Source organism: Calidris pugnax, unplaced genomic scaffold (assembly GCF_001431845.1).
Source record: "Calidris pugnax isolate Ruff unplaced genomic scaffold, ASM143184v1 scaffold44, whole genome shotgun sequence".
NCBI classification, from domain to species: Eukaryota; Metazoa; Chordata; class Aves; order Charadriiformes; family Scolopacidae; genus Calidris; species Calidris pugnax.
In genome coordinates this window covers 2,276,092-2,283,194 of record NW_015094506.1, presented here as the reverse complement: position 1 = coordinate 2,283,194, position 7,103 = coordinate 2,276,092, and positions in this window count along the sequence as shown.

Sequence of the window (7,103 nt, the reverse complement as noted above, 5' to 3'; positions counted from 1 at the left end):
TTTTCATTTGTGTATGGTAGGGGTCCTCCACTCCTCTCTTACTATCACCCTCTTGCTGTTCTGTGTTGTGGAACTGCAGACATCTCTTTTCCTAAGAAGCTTCTGGCAGTCTTCAGCTGAACTTTTAAGATCATTTATACAAACTAGAAACTAGCAATGCCAAGAAGATATTTCTTTTCCATGACACATCGTGAGTGATTCTTGCATGAAATTGCCAAGCACTTGACAAAGTCATAATCACTAACTAATGATCCATAATGCAATTGCTGTAATTAGTAGCATTATTGATATTACCTTACTAGAGTAATTGGACTCACTTAACCTTTGTTTGTAGCAAGAGAAATTGCGATATTGATGCTGACAAGGACTGGCATCAAGTGGACAATAAACAGTCTGTACAGTAGTTATTTGGTAATGTGCCTGCAGCTTGGTCTCTGCTACTCCCCACAGCCATGTGGTTGGTTTAGAGCTGCAAGAGTTTGGAGCAGTGGGGAGTCCTTTTTCCACTCAAGTCTGCTCAGACCTGTCAAGGTTATGCCTTGACTGAAAGGTTAAGTGTGCTCCCGTGACCTGTGCATTAAGCCCAAAGTATCCATATCTTTGTAGGAAGAATCAGATGGAGGTGCCTACTGGTGGGCAGAGCTGGAGTGTGCTTGGCAGGTGAGCAAAGCAATGCATCCCCACAGTGGCCTAGAGGTACATCTTCAGGGGATGATGGAGTAGTCCCCGTGCTGTCCCATCTTGGGGACTCTGCAAAAAGCTGGGGAGCCCTGTGGTGAGGCGTGCTTGTTTTTTCCCCTAGCAAGGAACTGGATTGAGCGCAACCACCCGTCAGATGGCAACAGCTCTAGCTGCTAAGAGCCTGGGCTGGATTCAGCATGTTGTCATGGAGGAAAAGGCTGGCTCAGATTCCAATGTGAAACCAGCAGCCAGAAAGAGAGATTTGCTCAGACAGGTCTCCTTCAGTGAGGGGGTGAAATGACAGTGTACTGGGTGATGGCTGTGTGGCATGAAGTGCAAACTACCTTAGGCTGAAGTCCTGTAGTAAAGCCTTGGGGAAATCAACATAATTCTCTTTTTAATGGCTACAACATATTATATTGTCCTCCCCAATTTGTTTTGATAGGAAATACACACCAGACGTTGATCTGCACACAGGCTGTGTGCCTGAGGCCAGTGCCTCGCCTATCATCTCTGAAGGCTGGTGATGAGGATGAACACCACCTCTGTTCCCACTGCCCATCACAGGCATGCTGGCTAATCCTGATGTTCCTCTTGGCTGCACATTTAATGGCTTAATTTATACTACTACTACTAATAATAATATATTGAGTAAGAAACTGTATCTGCATGGAGCTCTTACCCTGGTGGAGCCCCATTTTGAAGGGTGCAGTGGGGACAAAGGGCAGAAGTGTTGAGAGGGGTCACTGTGGAGAGGTCCCTTTCACCTTAGCAAAGCCATCCTTTCCACCAGCTCACCCCAAGGCATAGGAAGGAGCTTCCCTGGATACATGGCTGCATCCAGCCTCACAGAGCCTCAGCAGTGCTGGGTAAGGGCCAGCCTGATGTCTCTGTCTTCGTTGTTGGGCCAGCTACCTTGGTGCCATTCCAAAGTTATCTCCTAATTAACCTTGACACGTGCCTTAGCTTTCCAAATGCCTGCTGGACCTCTGAAAAATTAAATTTTTTCTTTGATGAGGCGCATTCAGATGAGTCTCAGCTTATTGGGTCCAACAAACAATCTCGGTCCCTTAAGAGTACAGGTGGATGCTTAACTGCACTTGTCCTCTTCATCACGGGGAAAACCTGCTACATGCTAAAAAAATTAATTTGCTGATCTTTATAAAATCTATTTGTAAAAAAATCTACAAAGGGGAAATTAGATAGAAAACTGACTCCAGACACCACTTAGTAAGAATTATTTCATGCCAGTATGTGTTAAATTCAATATCTATTCCATTCATGCAGTGTAGCTTATTAAAATGAACAGCATCTCAAATATGCATTTCTGCATTCAGTTACCTCAGCCTATTCTTGATGGATCTATTACTGCTGAAGGATACAAATTTCTGCCGACTACAGGAGAGTTCATAGCCATTTGGTGGTGGAAAAAAAAAAGGGGAAAGTTGAAGGCTTAAAGTGCCTCAGCCTAAAAATAGCAGTGAGAACTAACCAGCAGGAGACCCACATCAGAGCAATATATAGGTTGTCTGTGGCCTTTCTTGTGACAGAGCCTGACTGCCACATCACTGCTAACAGATGGTTTATTGTGAGCATGTTCCACCGGTAGGGAGGTGTTTTTCCAGGACTGCCTTGTGATGCTCTCACCAGCCTAAAAAACCATCCCAAATCACAAGGGTTTGGTTTTGTTTGAGCCAACAGATGAGAAACCTGACCACAGCTTTGTTGCCACCAGCCCAACTCTGCCCTTGGGACCCCACCATCAGTGGGTGCCTCTTTGCCCCCACCCCTGACCACATCTCTGGCCAGGTCTGCTCCCTGCCCTCCCAAAATGAAGCTACCCCGCCTTTGCACCCCTCCAGCCCGACCTCTGTGTTCCCAGACAGCTCTGCACCCAGCTTTTTGTCTCTCATACTGTCCGGCTACTTCAAACGTCTCTGTCCCAGGGACTAAATCAAATGTGTAATGGACTACCAAGGGGAAGCCGTCATAAAAATTGCAGCAGTAAACATAGTCCAGAGAGTCCAAGAAAGTGAATGAAGAATAACTATATGTGTTGGCTGATTTAAATGGACCATCTTGGCTTCTCTGTCTGCACACATTTTCACTCTTCTAAATTTCTTGCCTCCACCACCTCTGATGTTTTGCTATATTTAGTTTGATAACTAACTGTGTTTCCAGTAACCTTGCAATGCATTTTGAGCTAAATGAATGTGGAAGATCAGACCAGAAATAGCATGATGTTATTTTGTGTTACATGTAGGCTAATTTTTCCACTGTGTTCCCTACGGGGATGAAAAAGCTTAAGCCACATATGTGCTTGGTTGTTTTGGAGTGCCATCCAATTGCTAATTACATGTGTAAGGTAAGTACACCATTAGCTTTAAAAACAGGGCAAAGATGAGGCTGATGGAGGCAGAGACTTGCTAAAAAAGTCAGAAGAGAGTCCACGGCTGAGTGGAGGTTGAAACCACGGATGCTGACGTGTGTTAAATCTGGTAAATCAAAGCGCTCTTTAGTACTGTAGGCTGCACTGACTTACATGATTAGAGATTTTGCATCCCTCCCTTTCTGGTGCATGCTGAACCCCTGACTTTAGAAAATCAAGTGCATCTCCATGGGTAATAAAAACAAATGTACTCCAAACCATTAGCCATCATTGCAAAAGTAGGGCAGGGGCTGTGTGCTGTTTACAGCTGGGCTGCGACACCTGACATCTGTTACACTGGACAGCAACAGCCAGAGATGTGCTATGTGCTGGAGCACATCTTTGCAGAACAACTCACTGAGACAACTGAAGTTTTAGCCCCGTAAATTAGGGCTTCCACAAAACGCTGGGTAAGGATATAAATCAGTGGGTCAGTCCAGCACCAGAGACGTGTTTAAAAGGAATCCATTTTTACCAGGGTTAAATCTTCTCAATCAGAGGCCTCCGTTTGGAGCCTGGCTTTGTCATACAAGACTAATTGACAAACCTCTGTGATATAATGTTATCCCTGTCACCCCACTGAAACGCAATAGTAATGCTGGCTTCTATAAATCAACCTGATCTCAAAAAGTAGAGTTAAATGAGCATCACATTATAAACCACAAAGCACATTCATCACTCTGCTACAAACCATAAATATGACAAGTACATCCATCAATTCAGCACCTTTCTTTCAGGTCTGCATACACGGACGTTACTAATGTCACTTAATGGCTCTCCCTTCCTAAATACACTGTAGAGTCTGGTATTTCATTTACTATGGTTACCAGAAGTGGAGCTCAGCCACCTATAGCCGTGTTCCAGTGCAGAGAGATCCTGCAAGGCAAAAATCTACATCTTTGGAGGGTGCACCTAGAGTAACCCCCTTGGAAAGGGTTACTCTCATGCTGCTCCGTTGGTAGTGCTTCAACGGTAGGAACTGTGGCAGCTGCAGGGTCTCTGTCTAGTATAGCCATTGAGCTACACAAACTAGAAAATAGTCTAGCTAAAAAGGGATAAACAGATTTAAAGATAAGTTTTCAATGATTTGCTGTCAGATGCTAAAGATTTATTGAGTGGCTACTCTGTGTCTTTTACAATACCATGCTTTCATTATCAGCCCTGTGGATGGGCTAGAGAACTACTAAATCCGCAGATGAGGGTAAGCTGGAATGGGCTCTACACACCTCTGGAAGGCAGGATTTGAAATGGTTAATGGCAAAAGTGGCCTTGGAAAATAGTATATGATTCAGGAAGGACACCACCAGTTGGAAGATTGCCTGGTCCTTTTTTCGACATAGTATCACCACACTTCAAGAGAGGTCTGAGCCAACTGGTGACAGGTAGAGAGCAGAGAGGGTTGAAAACATGATGGGTGAGAAAAGAGCAAAAGAACTGGGTTTAACCAAGAGAAGAGGCGACTGAAGGCAGACATGACAATGATCTCTAAACACAAAAAGCCACAGTGAGGAGAACAGGAATACATTTTCTTTTTCCTGCTTGCTGTGGTGAGAGAAAAACAAAATGGCCTTACATTGTAGAAAGAGAGATTTAGGTTTGCCATTTGGATAAAACCTCTGATAATAATGGCAGATAAATCAGTGGAGTAGATTGCCTGGGAAGGCAGTGATGCCTCCATCGTGGGAGTCTTGGAAGAGCTGACTAGACAAACAGTAGATAGTGCCTTGAGGAAATAAGGTGGACAAGGTGTTATTTGAACCCTTCTGGCCCTGTTTTCTATAATTCTGTGTTTGGCTAGTATCAGGGCTGTTAGTCCTGTTAGTCCTGCAGGACATAACAATCCATGCTCTGCCCTTCCATTTTTCCATGCACAGTTAGATTTTGGAGGAAGAAAACTGGCAGTTTCCCACTTGCATCTTTCCTACATCCTGCTGAAAAACAGGTCAAGGTGAATCATTGCATCTTCCCTCATTTCTCTTGATCCTTTGGGGTGAACAGCAGTGGAGCCCAGCCCAGCCCTGCTGCACTGAGTGGAGCAGATGGGCTTCAGAAGCAGCACACGTGCAAACCCTCGTGGAGGCACTGCCCCCAGAGCACTGTGCGTGCCCAGAAACAGCTTTTAAAAGTCAAATTCCAGGCACCACATTTAGATAGAGCAGCTGACAACATATAGACTGGCTGTAAAATATCCCTCCTGAATTGCAGTAAAACTAACAAATGCTATGCTAAGTCCAGTGGACAAGGATCCTGCCATGGCTAGCGCTCTGTGGGAAGGAGGTGGTGATTTGGGATGGGTGGAAGGCCCACTAGAAGAGGTTTAGGGGGAAAATTTCAGGATTGCATGTCTCACACTTGCTACCTGTGGTTGTCAGGTTCTGTGGGGTGATGCTGTGGGGCTGATGATGTTCCTCCAGATCATCAGGGCTGAGACCCTATGATACTGGTGCTGATCCCCATCTCCCTGCAGCCAATGGAACATTTCAGTGTCTCTTTTTTCACCTCACCCATAAAATACATTTTTTAGTCTCAGGATATGTGTCAGCCTGAAAAAAAGACCCAAAGAAAAAGCAGTAGCTTTCCCTTGCCACCCATAACAAGCCATGGCCATAAGTAGATATCTGGGGAAGAATAATAATAGGGCAAGCATATGTGCTGCTTCTTCTAATAAATTTGCCCTGTTAAATAATTTAGGTCAAGTTAATACACAGAATCAGAGAAACTGAATTAAGTGAGTGCTCAGAAAGCTGTAGGTTTATTCTGTTTCGTTCAGCAGTGCGTCTGAAGCCAGGTAAATTTGTTAGGGCAAATCACAGGTGGTGGTGCTTATCGAGGTGGTGGGCAGTGCTGCAGAAAAGGAGCTGGTGGTCACCTGAATTGGAGCTGACTCCAGGGACAGGCAGGACCTCACTGCTGACCTGTTAGGTCTTTTAGGTCACAGGCTGGATTTGTATGGGTCTGGAGTCTGTGAAAAATGTGCTATTTGTATTTTTCTTGACCTGGTTGCTTGCTCATATGTTGTCTCTTTAGCCTCCCATAAGACTACTATGAAAGTACTTCTGGTGCATGTGTTTCACTTGCCTGTGTGCAGCTTTAAAGCAGGCCAGCTCATGTGTGGATTCTAGACCAGTAAGAGCTTCAAGGATAGTGGACCTGCCTAGTAAGAAAGATCTCTGTCCCTCTATAAACCAACACATGCCAAAGATACACTCAGCATGTTAAGCCAAACACCCTGAACACTGAAAATACAAGAACTAAAGATCTCACTCCAAGCTTAATCCTGACCCTTTGTGCCAGTTCATTACAGTGCATTCATTAATTACATGATCACATGCTATTTTTTCCAGATGCTCTCTTGCATCTTTTCTCATGACTAAGTTTAGTAACCAGCCGCTAGCAAGTTCTGCAGAGGAAAACACAGATGGGAAAGGTTCATGTTCAACTGGTTTTATTAGGCCAAATCTGAGCAGATGCAACTGGGCAAAGCAAATGCTGCCACTTGAACACCCCTCCTGCAAGATTTCCAGTCTGTGATGTACAGTAAAGAGATGTAAAAGCTCCTACAAGCCCCACAGAGGCTTTTTAGCAATGGAAAGAGATGGGAAATTTAAATAAGGAGGTTGTGAGGAGACATAGATGAAATAGTTACATGGATTTGGGGAATGAAAAAGGAGTGTCGTGCAGCTGCTCTTCTTTCCTATGACCAAGAGTAGCATGTTGCATCAGACAGCACTTAAAGAGGAAGAAAGAGACTAGATCCTTCCCAGAGGTGTAACACTTTGTATCGGGCTCAAGCTGAAAACCTTGGCTCAAAACAAAGCTGAAAGTGAGAGAATTTAACTACTAGAGCCAAACTTTATGGCTAGCACACAGCTTTTGGGTAAATAATGATAGCAAAGCATATTCTTTTCCTTTTAAATAAGGTCCAAATAATTATGGAGGTCTGTCTTTGAGAAAAATTGGCCAAGCTTAGCATATCTTAATTAGCTTCCATCTT